General features: G+C 45.9%; 2 protein-coding genes across 3 annotated transcripts in view; both read right to left on the bottom strand.

Moving 5' to 3' along the window:
• The window catches only part of LOC137300050 (fucolectin-1-like), a 433,112-nt gene extending 426,453 nt beyond the window's left edge, over positions 1–6,659 (bottom strand). The window contains exon 1 of the mRNA XM_067969150.1: positions 6,656–6,659. The gene's annotated coding sequence lies outside the window, so the exon portion shown is untranslated. The remainder of the gene's footprint in view (positions 1–6,655) is intronic.
• ppp1r16a (protein phosphatase 1, regulatory subunit 16A) overlaps positions 1–20,050 on the bottom strand; it is a 187,082-nt gene that overhangs the window by 134,392 nt on the left and 32,640 nt on the right. The gene's annotated exons all lie outside the window — the stretch shown is intronic.

The following is a 20,050-nucleotide window of genomic DNA, read 5'->3' as shown; positions in this document are numbered from 1 at the left end:
TCGCATCGAAGAGGGTACAGCTCCTGCAAACGCCGTCGGAGACGGCAGCGGGGGAGGCGGCGCCAGGGAAGGCAGCGCCAGGGAAGGCAGCGTCGGCGGCGTCAGTCCCAGCAGAAACCAGTGAAGGCAACGCTGCAACTGTGCTTCAGGCGGTACCAGCGCCCTCAGTTCAGGCGCAACAAGGAGACTTGCTACAACAGGAACAAACGGGTAAAAACAAGAGCAATCAATCGGCAGCCCCGCCGGCCGCCCAGAGTCTACCTGCTGTATTACAAGCGGCGCCCCACCAAGAGCATTTTCTCAAACTTAAGGTGTTAGGCTCGGATAGACTGCCTCCCCCGACTCTCCAAGACCAGCTTCTAGCTACTCGTTCTCCACAGATGCTGCCTCACTTGCTGAGCTTTCCCAGCATTTTCCGTTTTTACTTCTAGCTACTCTGCCTGTGTTAGGACGCAGTAAATAAAAGCATAACCTAGTGCACTGCAGCCTTCCTCTACCATTCATGGGCTGGGTATTAGTGGGTGCCCGTTAAAAGCTACCGGTATTGGGTACGTGCCCCGTAACAGGGCCACTGATTTACAGGAATGGAATAAATCAAATTCTATTTTATGACATTGGATTAAAGGGCTTTAGTTTTGACTGGCGTTCTGAGCTGTGGCAGGTTGGGAGTTCAGGCCCGCATCTACCCACGTGTCATTAGCCGATGCAACCTAGCAGTCCAGCAATCCGACTAAGAACACCAATTTTAGTGACTGCTAACTTGACCAAGGGCTCCCACTGCAGCGAAGGTCAATCCTACGACGGGCACCAATTCCTGAGACTACTAAGCCTAGCATGGGCACTCACACTCGTAACTGCCATCCCAACTGACTGTAATCAAATTAGTGACTCAGGGCTCCCAGCCCAGTAAACACCAGTCCTCGTGACTGAGGGCTCCCAGCCCAGTGACCGCCAGCCTGACAGAGGGGTCCCACTCCAGTGACCCCCCCAGCCTGACAGAGGGGTCCCAGCCCAGTGACCCCCCAGCCTGACAGAGGGGTCCTACTCCTCAGCCAACGTGATCGAGGACACATCCTTATAGCCTATTATCAAGGTCCACCGATTTGCATTTTTCACTGCAAATGGATGGAATTGTGACCTACAATCCCCAAAACGCAAGAGTCCCAAAATATCCCATGACTTTTTCATTCAACAAAGCATTGGCTAATTAACCATTCTATCCTTTCCTGGAAGGATACTTTGCCACTTCCACTAATGGAGCCAACTGAGATAACAGAGACAGTTCAAAAATAAATGGAATGCATTTCTTCATAAAGTGTACAGAGTTTTACCGACCTGATTTTGGGGTTTCTTCAGAGCACTGCCTCGCCCAGTTCCACTTATCTGCTTAACACTGAGCTGCAATTTATAATGTGATCCCTGTACGGACAAACGTAGAGGTCAACTGAAGTGGACTAGTTTAAACTGAGCGACATTCTGGGATAATCACCCGATCGTAAAAGCAACAGAACCCGAGATAAGTAAATGTGCGCTCCTTGTCTGATCAACAGCAATTACAGATCGAGGGGTACATGTGTTCTGTGTGTCCCACTGCTCAGAACAACTCAGACGTGGACAGATGGGAAAGCAGGCATCACAAATCCACCAGTCGACCTCAGCCCAAACCTGCAACGGGTCGAGACTACGGTCAGTATCTCAATACGGAGTCTTACGGACAGTGGCAGGGGAAAGGCTAGATGGTACCTGGTACCTCGTGTTATTAAATCAGTGCGAGTGCCAACACCAAACCACTGGCGCCAGTCGTATTTGTCAAGCCGATGAAGAGCTGGGCTTACTTTTACAGTGAGAGGTGCTAGTTTACGATTAACAGACTAAGCTCGCGGAAGTGAACATACAGCTTTCATTTTACTATGAGCCAGACTGTAAACCACCGAGGTAAGACCTAGACAGAAATCAGTCACCCATCTTCAGAATTAGCCACATGTCGCAAATTGGGAATCCAGGTTTAGCTAATTGCATTGCTGATGAGTAAATAATAAATGAGTAATAGACCCCATCGTTGGGCGTGTGATCTCATTACTTATAGTCGCACGGTGTATGCACGTGAAATTCAACCTTTTTGTGTGTTTGTTGGGAAAATGAAAAGCAAAGTGTGGGAGTGTTTTTTGATCATTGTGTGTGCTTTACTTCCATGCTTACTGCCCATTGATTATCTGCTGCAATGGTGAGTAAAACCGGTGAAAACACGGGACTTCAGCACTGCGGAAACACCAGCAGCATTGTACGGAGAGGGGAGCTGTCATCGTGGTCAGCTCGACCAATCGAAGAAGCACTCCTGACCAGAAGAAAGCAAGCCCAATCAATAAAGTGTAACATCATCAGGCATTTATATAGCAACTTCAATATAGTAAAACGTCCCAAGCACTTCACAGGAGTGATTAGCAAACAGCATTTGACACCAAGCCACATAAGGAGCTATTAGGATAGGTGACCAAAAGCTTGGTCAAAGAGGGATCTGAACCCAAGGATGAGAATTTTAATACGAGCCGTTGCAGGACAGGAGCCAATGAAGGTCAGCGAGCACAGGAGTGATGGGTGAGCGGGACTTGGTGCGAGTTAGGATACGGCCAGCAGAGTTTTGGATGAGCCCAAGTGCACGAGCAGCTCCAACAGGGCACGTCACAGCAACGGGCAAGCAACAACCAACCACATTCGGCACAGAGAGCAGGGTGGGGGTGTGGTGGGACGAGGTCCGGAGAGTTTCATGTGAGTCTACATTCTCAGCGATCACTCTGATGGTCAAAGTACTGCTCATAACTGCTGGACAAAAACCTAGAAGCTGCACTAAGATGTGCCAGAAGTCGAAATGTTGGTGGAAGAGAAAGGCTGTGTGGTTTCGCACCGTGGTAGATGTTTGTTACGTAAACATACTCAGGTGAAGTAAATTTACCTGGATTGTGCATTCAGCATTTTCTACTACAATTAAATGGAGTCACCATAGCCACACCTTTGGTTAGTCAGAGAGCTAGAGGAGCAGGGACTGCTTTCACGACCTGGGAGAGAGGCGGTCATGCTCCTCCTGCTGTTCAGTTAAACGACAGCAGGTACTTGGAGAGGCTGTGAGTTGGTTCCCTGTGTGCTCCTGCCGCAGCTGAGCTAACAGTGACCAGGGTAGGAGTTTGGGGGAGGGGGTGAGAAAGTCTTGAACCTAATTTGGCAATATACAGGGCCATGTAGTCCAGCTGGCCAATTACAATTTTAAAATATACTATACTTGTGGCGACTTTAAAATTGTTTCTGGGATGGGAGAAGCTGGAGGGCTTCACTGTTACATTTTAACCAATATTCATCAATAAAACCTCAAACAGGCAAATAGTTATTTTAATAGTTTTATAAACTATTAAAATAATTTTTTAGAAAGTAACTTCGTTCATCAGGGAAAGGAAACTAAGGAAAAAGACAGACTTGCATTTCACTGCCTCAGGATGTCCCAAAGTGCTTTACAGCCAATGAAGTACTTTTTGAAGTGTAGTCACTATTGTATTGTAGGAAACACGACAGCCAATTTGCGCACAGCAAGATCCCACAAACTGAAATGAGTTAATGACCAGATAATCTGTTTTTTTAAGTGATGTTGGTTGAGGGATAAATATTGGCCAGGACACCGGGGAGAACTCCCCTGCTCTTCTTCGAAATAGTGGCAGTCAGATCTTTAGTCTGTTAACATCTCATCCGAAAGACAGCGCCTCCGACAGTGCAGCACTCCCTCAGTACTAGAATTTGTGCTCAAGTCCCTGGACCCACGACCTTCTGAGCCTATAGTGTGACCCACGGCCAACACCAACAACCAGTAACTCTGGATCCCTGACAATAGTCATGGTGCAATTTCCCATTCCCTCCCGTAATATATTTCTCTCCTGTTCCACCTCCCGGCTGGGGAGCGGTTCCATGTTTACTTGCTGACCTATAGTATCTCACTCTAGTGACCATTCTTCACCCATCAGCCTCGACGGTGAATACCTGGAGGCTCTGTACAGCTGAGTCCAGTCCCATCCTCACTTTCTAGCAGGAGTCACTGGGCAGTGGTCAGGAGTAGGACCCCCCAGTGATTTTTTTCCCCCTGCCTAGCACAGAGGTACAGAAACCAGCTGTATCCAAGAACCTCTCACACTGCTGGTCTTCTCACTTGAAAAATGCTCTTTTGCTTGTGATCAGTCAGGTTCCAGTGACCCCGAAATGATTCTGAGATGTTAGTTGATTTTGTCATGTTACACAAGCTACTGTCACTGGGACGTGTTTTAGTGTAGTGATTATATTACTGGACTAGTAAGCCAAAGGCCTGGACTAATAATCCAGAGAACGCTAGTTCAAATCCCACCATGGCAGTTTGAGACTCTGAATTCAGTTTTAAAAAAGCTGGAATCAGTAAAAGTGGCCATGAAGCTGTCAGATTGTCGTAAAAGCTTAACTGGTTCACCAATGTCCTTTAGGAAATCTGCCGTCCTTACGTGGTCTGGCCTATTATGTGACTCCAATCCCACATCAATGGTTGACTCTTAACTGCCCTATGAAGTAACGTAGCAAGCCATGCAATTGTATCAAACCACTTGTGGTTCAAGAAGGCCCACCACCAACTTCTGGGGGGAAACTAGGGATGAGCAATAAATGCCGGTCTTGTCAGCGACGCCCACAGCCCTAGAACAAATAGAAAAAAAAACTTCTACTTCTATCTAGGTTATCTATCTGTCTGTGAGAGTCCAGCTCTTTAATGTTTGTTGTCTTAAGACAAGCTCGGGGCAAAATCCTGCCATCTCCGAACAGCAGCTAGTCCATGATTTCATCACCTAGAGGCTCAGTTTCTTGAATACTAACTCCCCCGGTCTGCCTCCCCACCTCAACCCTCCACAAGTTAACGTTCGCACCACAGAAGTGCCGGGTAACGGTCAGGTCAAACAAAAAGGACTAGAATCACAGACTCCTACAGCACAGAAGACAGCCATTCGGCCCATCATGCCTGTGCCAGCTCTTTGAAAGAGCTATCCAATTAGCCCCACTACCCATGTCTTTCCCCATAGCCCCGCAGATTTTCCCTTTTCAGGTATGCATCAAATTCCCTTTTGAAAGTTACTACTGAATCTGCTTCCACCACCCTTTCATTCCAGAGCAAAACAACTTGCTGCATAATAAAATGTCTCCCATTCACCCTCCTCCCCCACTTCTTTTGCTAATTATTTTGATATCCTCTAGTTAGAGATCCACCTGCCTTTCACACCTTATGACCTCCCAAAGCGCTTCACAGCCAACAAATTACTTTTTAAAGTGTAGTCTCTGCAATAATGTAGGAAATAATGTGCTCAAATGGCTGCCATGTTTGCCTGCAAACGATGCAGCCAATTTGTGCACAGCAAGCTCTCACAAACAGCAATGAAACAAATGACCAGATAATCTGTTTTAGAGACATTGGTTGAAGGATAAATATTGGTCAGAACACTGGGAAGAACTCCCTGCTCTTCTTCGAAATAGTGGCCGTCGGATCTTTTACGTCCATCTTAAGACAGACAAGGCCTCAGTTTAACGTCTTATCCGAAAGACTGAAGAATATAGTTCATGTACTAATGAAACAGAGAACACAGAGTTAATGTACTAATAAAGCATAGAGCTACTACCTTAGAGTGTGAAACCAGCACTGGAACATAGAACATAAGAAACAGGAGGAGGAGTAGGCCAGACGGCCCCTCGAGCCTGCTCCGCCATTCAATCAGATCATGGCTGATCTTCGACCTCAACTCCACTTTCCCGCCCAATCCCCATATCCCTTGATTCCCCTAGAGTCCAAAAATCTATACATACATACGAATTAAGAGCAGGAGTAGGCCATTCGGTGAATATATTCAATGACTGAGCATCCACAGCCCTCTGGGGTAGAGAATTCCAAAGATTCACAACCCTCAGCGAAGAAATTCCACCTCATCTCAGTCTTTAAAGGCCGACCCCTTATCCTGAGACTATGCCCCCTAGTTCTAGACTCTCCAGTCAGGGGAAACAACCTCTCAGCATCTACCCTGTAAAGCCCCCTCAGAATCTTATATGCTTCAATGAGATCACCTCTCATTCTTCTAAACTCCAGAGAGTATCGGCCCATTCCACACAACTGATGTACTATAAAAACATAAGAAATAGGAGCAGGAGTAGGCCAATCGGCCCCTCGAGCCTGCTCTGCCATTCAATAATATCATGGCTGCTCTGATCCTAACCTCAAATCTAAATTCATGTCCAATTTCCTGCCCGCTCCCCGTAACCCCTAATTCCCTTTACTTCTAGGAAACTGTCTATTTCTGTTTTAAATTTATTGCACAGGGTCAACATTGGAATGTGAGATTAAGGTACTGGAGATATATGGGATGAGACGGCCTGGTACCAGAGAGATACAAGATTCGAAACAGACTTGGTTCCCAAGGATGAACAGTAACCAGCTGCAGAAAGAATGTGCTGTGTGATATGGTGACTGGTACTCACTGATAGCTAATGGAGGTGACTGCCATTCTTTAAGTTATAGATGGACATATTAGTTTTACCTCATATGGCTTTGTGTTTAACTCATTTTGGTGTAATCATGAAATGGGCAGACGTGGAGTAGTCACGTGCACCGAGAACCTGAGAGTTTAAAAAGGAGAGTGCATGCCCGGCCGCAGGCAAGTAAGATAGAATTAGTCTAGGTTAGCAGTCTCCCAGATCTGAAATGTATGATCTATTCTTTTGCTCTGTAGTTGGTTTTCAGGACTTTATGGTTTGTTTTACTGTTAAAACTGTGATGTATAATAAAGCCTGTTTAAAAAGCACCAAGTTGTGGAATATCTTCATTGAGAGTTCGAACCAAATTTATAAATATGTAATTTAAGGACCTGTCTAATGAATTAGTCTAACAAGACAGACAGTGCAGCACTCCCTCGGTGCTGCACTGGAGTGTAGGATAGATTATCTGCTCAAGTCTCGAGAGTGGGGCTTGAACCCACAACCTTCTGACTCAGAGGTGAAAGTGCTGTCACTGATCAAAGGTTGAAGAAGTGAAAGCCCAGCCAGCTCACCCTGACCTTTAATGGCACCGCCATCCTCCAAGGCCCTTGCTATTAACATCTTGGGGGTCACCGGTGACCATAAGCTGAACTGACACCCTGACTACACGAGCAGGGCAGAGGGAGAAGAGGAGGACACGTACAACTCAGAGCTGAGCGTATGCTACTGTGGGGGGCGCGGGGTAACAAAAAGCATCGAGGGGTTCTGATATCGCAAATGCCACCTAGCTCAATATTGCTATCTTAAAAACACTCCAATATCCTGGGGGATAGAAACATGTGTACAGAGAAATAAACATTCTGCAATTATGAAGAGACTTTGCAAAACAGCTTTTTATTCCTTGCTGATTTTTCTCCCTTCCCTGAAACTTGCGGGGGTTCCATGGGTACTGGTCGTCCTTTGGCACCCATCTCGTGACGATTGCTCACTTCTGAGTCTCGACAGTGAGTGTCAAAAGGCTACTCGAGCGTTGGGAACATCACAGCTGAGCCCAATCCTAACCTTAGGTAACGTCCATGCAGATGCACCATCCAGTAGGGGCCATAGAACAGTGATCTACTTAGCGGATACATAACAATTGTCACCATTTCAAAAGTGATTCATTGTGTGGGGCACGTGCTGGCATTTCAGTGTGAAAGGCACTACAGAAATGTTGTTAAAAAATAGAAAAGGGTTCTTTCAAATTAATCTCTTTCTGTTAATGAGCTGATGCCCGTCCTTTCCCATGTTATTATGACCTTGGGACTCCTTATCCCCCTCAATCTTCTCGTCTTGAAGCGCATGGACACGGTAGTCTAGTGGTTACGGTACTGGACTAGCAATCTAGAGGTAGTGAGTTCAAATCCCACTGAATTCAGTAAAATCTGGTAATTTATGGGCTGGAACCAGCTCAAATGACTGAAGCTGCCAGATTGCTGTAAAAACCCAACTGGTTCACTAATGTCCTCTGGGAAGGAAACATACCACCCCCTACACTGTGTGATAGTGGATCTCAGTCAGACAGCAATATCACAATTGGACTCAGCACCCTTAGATTGAGAAAGGCAAGGGTCCCACTTTGTGATAGTTAGAGGGACCCCCGCAGAAAAGTGAGCATGTAGGGTTAGCTAGCCAGGGCTCGGTAATGCTCTCAGGGTTGGACATCCTGCCGACACACATGACCTATGTTCACCTGTTGGGCAGCACCAGTGAGGCCGTACACCCTTCAGAAATGAAGAGGAAGAAAACTACAGGCAGTCACTTATCTTTTCAACTCTCTGCTCCTTCTTAAGCTCCACTGGCTTCCTATACCCCAATGTCCGTGTCCAAGATCCTCAGCCTCGCTTTCCCATCCCTGCAAGGCCTCATCCCGCCCTACCTTTTTAAAAAAAAATTCATTCTTGGGATGTGGGCGTCGCTGACAAGGTTACTGTTCAAATATAGCAACTCCCTTCGGGCTTTTTTCAAGGTTTCTTTGGATGGCCTTCCACCCTCTTTTCCCCAGTCGGAGTGATATTGACAACGCAGCCAACCTGCATCTTCGGTGTTATCACAATGACTATTGACACAACAACACGGCCCTGCATCACGCTGTGACAGGCACAAGTCAGGATTAGAGTGAGGGTTAGGATTCTGGGAGTGGGGGGGGGGGAGTTAGGATTCTGGGAGGTTAGGATTAGGAGGTGCTTTCACTATGTTAAAGGTGCTATATAAATGCAAGTTGTTGCTGTTAGGGGTTAGGATTAGAAACCATTATTGACAACGTCATTGTCACTAAACACGTCCCTTTTCATTTCATGTTTTTTTTTTAACCTCATGCAGACGAGTAACAAAACAAACTTATGAATTGCTCTTTCTGGCCCGAGCCCGATTTCCTCCCTTCTTTCACATGTCTGCAGTTCCCACAGAAAAAAGCATCAGGGACATTACAGTGCGGGACTTTGGCAAAAGAACTGGTGGATCCAGGCGTTGCATTGGTTACATCGGCCTGTTTCCAAATTTGTCACCAGGCCCCACCAGTCGCCATCTGATTCCACGGTCATATCTTCATCAATTACCCACATTTCACCTTCACTAGACCTGGTTACACCACCATGTCCACTGCCCATACCGCAGCACTCTGATTCCCATTTGATAATCGCAGTGTAAGCGGCCCCGGGGTTTGGTCTCAGAGAGGAAGCTTGCTGTCACCACCTCCTTATCCCAGTCTGCTTCACTCAACAATCTTTATCTCAGCTCTTTTCTCAGCCTTCGTGTTTTGCTCCTTTCAATGTGTGGCGAAGCAGCACCTCCGTCCCCGTCGAGTGCCCTCAGCTTTTCCATTTCCCTGCTCCACCGTTTGTTCTTTCATTTTCTAATTTATAAGTATGTAACTGCAGAGCAGGGGAGCACGGTGCCCCGTTGCAGTGAGTGAAGGACAGGCTCAAGCTGACCACTCAAACCCCAACAGGAAAAGCACGAGCGGCTGGAGAGCGGGATTGGGTTAAACTGTGATTGGAGGACCAGCGGGGGAGGAAGGAGAAAGAGAGAGGGAGGGAGGGAGGGAGGAAGACGGCGGAGGCGGAGGAGGGAGTAGGTGGAGACGGGAGCGGACCATTATGATGGGCACCCCCCGCTATAAGGTTTAGAGGGAGTCATATCCAGGAGTGTTACTTTCTCCTGGTCACATTTCTGAACACTTTCTCTCCTTAACCAGTGGTACGGGGGAAATTGCTGCATACAGAACACTGTGAGGAACTCTAACCTTTATTTATCCGAGAGAGGGGCTGGCTTGGGTCACTGAGTAACACAGACTGAACCATCTTTTGTCACCTGTCAGCGTATTGCCTTCCTTGTAAGCTAGAAACTTTGATATTTTTTCTGATTGAACCTGTTATTTTACATCAAAATATTTAAACCTTCAAGAGAGGAAAATACAGGGGGTGGGGGGGGGGGTGGTTACAAGGGCAATTGACCCCTTGGCTAGAGCAGGGGAATAATTGGACAGCTCTTTCAAAGAACCAGCACAGGTACGATGGGCCAAAGGCCTCCTGCTGTGCTGCAAGATTCTGTGACCCACGTTAATATAATGTAACTCTCCCCCATGAGCCAACCCACAATAAGGCCTGGTTATTGCAGACAGTCTGGTCAATTTAGGCCAGTGCTTCCTTTGTTAACTGTGTGGACCCCAACCAGAACGTATTTTAGCAAAAACCCACAAAGCCCCCCCACCCCCGTCATGCACACCCTACCTGACCCTGCATCACGAGCCAATGAACAGTCTTCCCGGGATGTTCTGATTAACACATCACTGGCACCTCACTTCCAAACAAACAGGACTAAAACTACACTAGGAACAATAAAATAAATCAGCACTACTCAAACTGTTAGAAGGAATCTTACAACACCAGGTTATAGTCCAACAGTTTTATTTGAAAATCACAAGCTTTCGGAGATTATCTCCTTCCAGATTCAGTGCCAGCAAGCCCCGCCCCCTCCTCTCTCCGCCAATCAACAGCGAGTTCAGTGCCAGCAAGCCCCGCCCCCCCTCCTCTCCGTCAATCAACAGCAACTATTAGAGATTAAGATTAGGAAATAGTTAAGAAATCCATTTTACACTAAATTATTACTTGTATTCTATATCACAGAATCATACAGCACAGAAAGAGCTATCCAATTGGTCCCACTCTCCTGCTCTTTCCCCATAGCCCTGCAATTTTTCCCCTTCAAGTATTTATCCAATTTCCTTTTGAAAGTTACTATTGAATCTGCTTCTACCACCATTTTAAACAATTTTACAACACCAAGTTATAGTCCAACAAATTTATTTTAAATTCCACAAGCTTTCGGAGGCTTCCTCCTTCCTCAGGTGAATAGTGTGGAAATTCCACACTATTCACCTGAGGAAGGAGGAAGCCTCCGAAAGCTTGTGGAATTTAAAATAAATTTGTTGGACTATAACTTGGTGTTGTAAAATTGTTTACAATTTTCAACCCCAGTCCATCACCGGCATCTCCACATCATGGCCACCATTTTAGGTAGTGCATTCCAGATCATAATTCGTTGCTTAAAAAAAGTATATACTATATTCAATTTTTAGATTATTTCTGTAGTTAAAAAAGCCTTAAAATTGGAAAAAAGGCTGACAGCGTATCTGTACAAGAGATTACTGCAGCATTCTCCAGAACCAGGTCACACATCCTTTGTCACTTCATCGTGCCCCCAACCCCCCCCAAAAAAATTCAGTTCCCAAATGTTGACATCCTTCAGCCTGATGAACAGAATACTTGCTTAAAAATTGGTGAGCTCTGTAATTCAGAGGACTGTCTGTCAGACTGGCAGGTTATAGGGGATACAGCACTTGTCAGGAATGGGGAGGAAGGATGTATTTATACAGTGCCTTATCACCTCTCAAAGTACTTGACATAATGAATTATTTTCAAGTGTGTGACTGCCGTTGTCTAGATAAGTGTGACAGCTACACCAGCACAAGGCGGACAAGCAGATAATCTGACTCCGTTCTCTTTTTATGCCTTGCTAACCCAAACATGATTTCTGAGCAACATTGGGACTGTAATATTTAGCAGGCCTAGGGTCACTGTGATAGGGACTGAGTAAAGGGTTTCAGAATACGATGCCTGTAGGATAAATTCGTGACCATAGGTTGAGAAATGAAGACAGGAGACATCTGGAGGGTCGAGATCACCTGACTGTAAGGTGTGTATCTTCTGCAGAGAAGCATCCTTTGTGATCTTGGTGATGGTCATGACTATATATGTAACATTTAATTCTTTAATAACCCTTCACACATTTGACTGCTTGTTGAATTCATCCTTGGCATAGGTATAGTATTCCAAAATTCACATTCCCAACAAAACCGCCGGCGTATTTGGCAGGAACGGGTGATATTGCCCGCTGTCCAATGTCACTCACCGACAAGCAGTGAGCTGTCAGCTCCGAGTCGGAAGGTTGTGGGCCCAAGCCACACTCCAATGATCTGAGCACATGATCCAAGCTGACGCGCCAGGATGAGAACTGTTGCACTTGCCAACCTTCAGATGAGGCGCTAAACCGGTGCCCCGTCTGCCTGTTTAGACGAGCTTTTTAAAGATCCCATGGCCAATATTCCTCCTTCAATCAAAGTCACAAAGAGATTAACTGGTCGCTCGCCTCAGTGCTGGTGTAGCTGTCACACTTATCTAGATAACAACAGTCACACACCTGAAAGTAATTCATTATGGCAAGCACCGAGAGGTGATAACTCGCTGTATAAATACATCGCTTTCTTTTCCAATTACACTTCCTCCCCATTCCTGACAAGTGCGGTATCCCCTATAACCTGCCAGTCTGACAGACAGTCCTCTGAATTACAGAGCTCACCAGTTTTTAAGCAAGTATTCTGTTCATCAGGCTGAGGGATGTCAACATTTGGGAACTGAACTTTTTTGCTTTCAAGTCAAGCACATGGTTACGGTCTGGAGATACGGAAAGTTTCTCCACAGATCCCAGAGCAGGGCCTTTGTGATGTAATCAACTCATTTACAATATAGCTGCAGTGACCAAAGACACTGTGTTCTTCATGGTGTTGTACAATTGGCTGTTGCTCTCCCCTTTAAAAGAACTTGCATTTACATAGCGCCTTCCACAACCTCAGGACGTCTCAAAGTTCTTTACAGCAATGAAATGCTTTTGAAATGTAGTTGTAATGTAGAAAACGTGGCCACCAATTTGCACACAGCAAGATTCCACAAACAGCAATGTGATAATGACCAGATAATCTGTTTTTTTAGTGAGTTGGTTGAGGGATAAATATTGGCCAGAACTCCACTCCTCTTTTCGAATAGTGTTGTAGGATCTTTTACATCCAACTGAGAGGTTTAAAGTCTCATTCAAATGACGGCACCACCAACAGTGCAGCACTCCCTCAGTACTGCACTGGGAGTGTCGGCCTGGATTATGTGCTCCAGTCTCTGGAGTGGGACTTGAACCCATGACCTTCTGACTCACAGCTGATACCGTTTATCCTTCGCGATCCATGAGACTCCCTCATTAGCGTATTGTACAAAGCTAGGGGCTCTACAATTAAACTCAGGGCTAAGGAGGGGCTGGAGTTCCCATCCTGAGCCAGAGTTCCTGTTAGCGGTCACTAGGTGGTGACCTTGCTGGAAAGGTGTACGTGGGCCCTGGCGATGGACAGGATGGACTTGACAAAAACCAAACCAATCAGGAACACCAGAAGGGATGGGCGGTGACGGCACACTGGAAGCGTACTTATTTAAAGTTCTTTTCTGACACAGCCCAGAGGGGCTGAATTTCAGTGTGCTGACAAATTACTCACCTCTCTTTGGATGTGAGAGCTTTCAATCATTCCAGTCATGCTGTCAAAATTACTGAGGGTGTGAAAGGAGCAGTTCACAGCCATGCAGGAATCTTTCAGCAGGGCTCTAGATTCTACAGCCAACACAACACACGCAGAGCGGTGAGTAGAGTGGTCAGCACCCCAGTGACCTCTCGCAGGAATGGAACAAATGAATAATTGACACCACTCACAACAAACACTTAACATCACAGTGACAACATTTCAAACAAACGCACGCGCATACAGCACGAGGAAAGGTTTGTCTGAACGAGGCCACTGGAGGGTGATGACTGGCAACAGTCAGACCCAGCCTCCTGGCAATAGGTTCTGCAGACAATGAGGCAGCTCGGGTGGGTACGATATCCAATTGCCTTGCGTTCTGGTGTCATTTTCCACCAGAACTTTTGTATTAAGATTCTGTTCCTCTGATGGCAAATGCACTGCCTGGTGTTACATCGCACCTACAGCACAGAAACAGGCCATTCGGCCCAACAAGTCCATGCCGGCGTTTATGTTCCACACGAGCCTCCTCCCTCCCTACTGCATCTCACCCTATCAGCATATCCTTCTATTCCTTTCTATCGAGCTTCCCCTTAAATGCATCAATGCTATTTGCCTCAACTACTCCTTGTGGTAGTGAGTTCCACATTCTAATCACTCTTTGGATAAAGAAGTTTCTCCTGAATTCCCTATTGGATTGATTAGTGACTATTTTATATTTGTGACCTCTAGTTCTGGTCTCCCCCACAAGTGGAAACATTTTCTCTATGTCTACCCCATCAAAACCTTTCATAATCTTGAAGGCCTCGATCAGGTCAACCCCCCGCCTTCTCTTTTCTAGAGAAAAAAAGAGCCCCAGCCTGTTCAGCTTTTCCTGATAAGAATATCCTCAGAGTTCTGGTATCATCCTTGTGAATCTTTTTTGCACCTTCGCCAATGTAATATGGAGACCAGAACTGTTCACAGTGCTCCAAGTGTGGTCTAACCAACGTGCTGTACAAGTTTAACATAACTTCCCTGCTTTTCAATTCAATCCCTCGAGAAATGAACCCCAGTGCTTGGTTCGCCTTTTTTTTTCCCATGACCGTGTCAACCTGCGTCGCTACTTTTAGTGATTTGTGTATCTGTACCCCCAGATCCCTCTGCTCCTCTACCCCATTTAGACTCTTATTATCCAAGCAGTATGTGGCCCCCTTATTCTTCTGAGCCCCACATATCAGCAAGATCCAAGGCCCTTCCCCAGTCGGTGAGAGCTGATCTCAGACAGAATATTAGGGATGGGCAATAAATGCTGGCCTTGCCAGTGATGCCCACATCCCATGAACGAATAAAAAAAGAGCAGTGAGGGGCCCTGTGTTGAGGAGACCCCCCCCCCCCACCGCTGGAAGGAGTGTGTATCTGGATGTCCTACCGAGGGTGGGAGGAATCTCGGCTTGTGGTCCTCCAGTTGAATGTCCCACTATTGCTAATTGTCCAGTCTCACGTGGGGAGAATGGCCACTTGAACCACCAGAGGATTTCCGTCACTCTACCTCATCACCATCTCTCGCGACCCCTCTGCCGCTTCGGTGTTGTCAGAATGCTCGTCCCACAGCTAGTCCTGGATGAGCTGAACATTTCCACTAATTAAACATTGGAAAGACCAAAGCCATTGTCTTCGGTCCCCGCCACAAACTTAGTTCCCTAGCCACTGACCCTATCCCCTTCCCTGGCCACTGTCTGAGGCTGAACCAGACTGTTCGCCACCTTGACGTCCTACTTGACCCTGAGATGAGCTTCCGACCACATATCCGCTCTATCACCAAAACCACCTACTTCCACCTCTAACATCGCCCTTCTCCGCCCCTGCTTCAGTCCACCTGTTGCTGAAACCCTCATCCATGCCTCTGTTACCTCTAGACTCGACTATTCCAATGCTCTCCTGGCCGGCTTCCCATCTTCCACTCTACATAAGCTCATCCAAAACTTTGCTGCCCGTATCCCAACTCACATCAAGTCCCTTTCACCCCACACCCTTGTGCTGGCCGACCTACATTGGCTGCGGGTCCACTAATGCCTCGATTTTAAAATGGTTATCATTGTGCTCAAATCCCTCCATGGCCTCGTCCCTCCCTATCTCTGTAACCTCCTCCAGCCATACAAGAGTCTACATTGAGATTAAATAAAGGAACAAAGCACTTCACTGTATTTAAATAATAGTAATGAATGTCACTGTCTGACACACGTACACACACTGAACCATACAGTATGAACTTAAAACAAATACGCTATATGCTGCGTCGAGTAAACAGTGAGGAGGATAGTGATAAGAACATAAGAAATTGGAGCAGGAGTAGGCCAATCGGCCCCTCGAGCCTGCTCCGCCATTCAATAAGATCATGGCTGATCTGATCCCAACCACAAATCGAAAGAACACAAGAAGTAGGAGCAGGACCCGGCCACACAGCCCCTGGGCCCTCTCCGCCACCCACAGGGCATTGACCGATCCAAACTCAGCTTCATGTCCAATTTCCTGCCCGCTCCCCGTAACCCCTAATTCCCTTTACTTCTAGAAAACTGTCCATTTCTGTTTTAAATTTATTTAATGATGTAGCTTCCACAGCTTCCTGGGGCAGCAAATTCCACAGACCGACCACCCTCTGAGTGAAGAAGTTTCTCCTCATCTCAGTTTTGAAAGAGCAGCCCCTTATTCTAAGATTATGCCCCCTAGTTCTAGTTTCACCCATCTTTGGGAACATCCTTACTGCATCCACCCGATCAAGACCCTTCACAATCTTATATGTTTCAATAAGATCGCCTCTCATTCTTCTGAACTCCAATGAGTAGAGTCCCAATCTACTCAACCTCTCCTCATATGTCCGCCCCCTCATCCCCGGGATTAACCGAGTGAACCTTCTTTGTACTGCCTCGAGAGCAAGTATGTCTTTTCTTAAGTATGGAGACCAAAACTGTATGCAGTATTCCAGGTGCGGTCTCACCAATACCCTATATAACTGCAGCAATACCTCCCTGTTTTTATATTCTATCCCCCTAGCAATAAAAGCCAACATTCCGTTGGCTTTCTTGATCACCTGCTGCACCTGCATACCAACTTTTTGATCTTCTTGCACTAGGACCCCCAGATCCCTTTGTACTGCAGTACTTTCCAGTCTCTCGCCATTAAGAAAATAACTTGCTCTCTGATTTTTCCTGCCAAAGTGCATAACCTCACATTTTCCAATATTATATTGCATCTGCCAAATCTCCGCCCACTCACCCAGCTTGTCTATAACCCCCTGCAGGTTTTTTATGTCCTCCTCACTCTCTACTTTCCCTCCCATCTTTGTATCATCTGCAAATTTTGATATGTTGCACTCGGTCCCCTCCTCCAAATCGTTAATATAGATTGTAAAGAGTTGGGGACCCAGCACCGACCCCTGTGGAACACCACTGGTTACTGGTTGCCAGTCCGAAAATGAACCATTTATCCCAACTCTCTGCTTCCTGTTCGATAACCAATCCTCCACCCATGCCAGAATGTTACCCCCAATCCCGTGATTTTTTATCTTAAGTAATAATCTTTTATGTGGCACCTTGTCGAATGCCTTCTGGAAGTCTAAATACACTACGTCCACTGGTTCCCCTTTATCCACCCTATACGTTATATCCTCGAAGAACTCAAGCAAATTTGTCAGACATGACTTCCCCTTCATAAAGCCATGCTGACTTTGTCCTATTAAATTATGCTTATCTAAATGTTCCGTTACTGTCTCCTTAATAATAGACTCCAAAATTTTACCCACCAGATGTTAAGCTAACTGGCCTATAATTTCCAGCCTTCTGCCTACTACCCTTTTTAAATAACGGTGTTACATTAGCAGTTTTCCAATCTGCCGGGACCTCTCCTGAGTCCAGGCAATTTTGGAAAACTATCACCAAAGCATCCACAATCCCTACTGCCACTTCCCTCAAGACCCTAGGATGGAAGCCATCAGGTCCAGGAGATTTATCCGCTTTGAGTCCCATTATTTTACTGAGTACCATCTCCTGAGTGATTTTAATCGTATTTAGCTCCTCCCCCCGTAGAGTCCCCTGTTTGTCCAGTGTTGGGATATTCTTAGTGTCCTCTACTGTAAAGACTGAAACAAAATATTTGTTCAGCATTTTTGCCATCTCCATGTTTCCCACCATTAATTTCCCGGTCTCATCCTCTAAGGGACCTACGTTTGCCTCAGCCACCCTTTTTCTTTTTATATAACTATAGAAACTCTTGCTATCTGTTTTTATATTTTTTGCTAATTTCTTTTCATAATCTAACTTCCCTTTCTTAATCAATCCTTTAGTTACTTTTTGCTGTCTTTTGAAGAATTCCCAATCTTCTATCCTCCCACTAAGTTTGGCTACCTTATATGTCCTTGTTTTTAGTCGGATACTATCCTTGATTTCTTTACTTAGCCACGGATGGCTGTCATTTCTTTTACACCTTTTTTTCCTCAGTGGAATATATTTATTTTGAAAGTTGTAAAATAACTCCCTAAATGAACACCACTGCTCATGTACCGTCTTACCCTTTAATCTATTTTCCCAGTCCACTTTAATCAATTCCGCTCTCATACCATCATAGTCTCCTTTATTCAAGCTCAGTACGCTTGTTTGAGAATCAACCTTCTCACCCTCTAATTGGATATGGAATTCAACCATGTTGTGGTCGCTCGTTCCAAGGGGATCCTTAACTAGGACATTATTAATTAATCCTGTCTCATTGCACAGGACCAGGTCCAAGGTTGCCTGCCCCCTTGTAGGATCAGTTACATACTGCTCAAGAAATCCATCCCTGATGCACTCAATGAACTCGTCCTCAAGGCTGCTCTGCCCAATTTGATTTGTCCAGTTAATATGATAATTAAAATCCCCCATAATTATAGCTGTTCCCTTATTACATGCCCCGACTATCTCCTGATTAATACTTCTTCCAGCAGAGTTGCAACTATTAGGAGGCCTATATACTACGCCCACTAATGTTTTTTTCCCCTTATTATTCCTTATCTCCACCCAAACTGTTTCATTATCTTGATGCTTTGTCCCAATATCATTTATCTGTATTACAGTGATTCCTTCCTTTATTAACATAGCCACCCCACCTCCCCTTCCTTCCTGCCTGTCCTTCCTGATTGTTAAATACCCTGGCATATTTAATTCCCAGTCGTTGTCACCCTGCAGCCATGTTTCTGTAATGGCCACAAGATCATACCCATACGTAGTTATTTGTGCCGTTAACTCGTCCATTTTATTACGAATGCTACGTGCATTCAGATAAAGAACTTTCAAATCTGTTTTGTGACGCTTAGTTCCTGCTTTTTCCTTTTTTAACACTTTACCTATTACTCCATACCTTCTGTCCCTTCCTGTTACGCTTTCCTCTCTCTCCCTGCTCAGGTTCCCAACCCCCTGCCACTTTAGTTTAAACCCTCCCCAACAGCACTAGCAAACACTCCTCCTAGGACAGCGGTCCCGGCCCTGCCCAGGTGCAGACCGTCCGGTTTGTACTGGTCCCACCTCCCCCAGAACCGTTTCCAGTGTCCCAGGAATTTGAATCCCTCCCCCTTGCACCATTCCTCTAGCCACGTATTCATTTGAAATATCCTCCTATTTCTACTCTGACTAGCACGTGGCACTGGCAGCAATCCTGAGATTACTACCTTTGAGGTCCTATTTTTTAATTTACCTCCTAACTCCCTATATTCTGCTTTTAGGACCTCATCCCCTTTTTTACCTATATCGTTGGTGCCTATGTGCACCACGACAGCTGGCTGTTCGCCCTCCCCCTCCAAAATGTTCTGGAGCCGCTCCGAGACTTCAAGAGGACACAGACAGGCTGCTGGAATGGGCGGACACATGGCAGATGAAATTTAATGCAGTGCGATGTGCTACATTTTGGCAGGAAGAATGAAGAGAGGCAATATAAAGTAAATGGTACAATTCTAAAGTGGGGGAGGGTGCAGGAACAGAGAGATCTGGAGGTATATATGCACAAATCTTTGAAAGTGGCAGGCTGGTTGAGAAAGCAGTTAAAAAAAGCATAAAGGATCCTGGGCTTTATAAATGGAGACATACAGTACAAAAGCAAGGAAGTTATGTTGAACCTTTATAAAACACTGGTTCGGCCACAGCTGGAATATTGTGTTCAATTCTGGGCTCTGCACTTTAGGAAGGATGTCAAGGCCTTGGGGAGGGTGCAGAAAAGATTTACTAGAATGGTTCCATGGATGAGGGACTTCAGTTACGTGGATAGACTGGAGAAGCTGGGGTTGTTCTCCTTACAGCAGAGAAGATTGAGAAGAGATTTGATAGAAATGTTCAAAATCATGAAGGGTTTAGATAAAGTAAATAAAGAGAAACTCTTCCCATTGGCAGAAAGGTCGAGATCCAGAGGACACAGATTTAAGGTGATTGGCAAAAGAACCAAAGGCAACATGTGGATGAGCACTTGAAATGCCATAGCATACAAGGCTACGGACCAAATGCTGGAATATGGGATTAGAGTAGACAGGGCTTGATGGCCGGCGCAGACACGATGGGCCGAAAGGCCTCTATCCGTGCCGTATAACTCTATGACTCTTTATGACTCTATTTCAGGGTTACGGGGAAAGAGCAGGGGGGGTGGGACTAACTGGATTACTAT

The sequence above is a fragment of the Heptranchias perlo genome, chromosome 2, assembly GCF_035084215.1.
Source record: "Heptranchias perlo isolate sHepPer1 chromosome 2, sHepPer1.hap1, whole genome shotgun sequence".
Lineage (NCBI taxonomy): Eukaryota > Metazoa > Chordata > Chondrichthyes > Hexanchiformes > Hexanchidae > Heptranchias > Heptranchias perlo.
The sequence above is the reverse complement of the archived record's forward strand: the minus strand, read 5'-3'. Positions and strand labels throughout refer to the sequence as shown.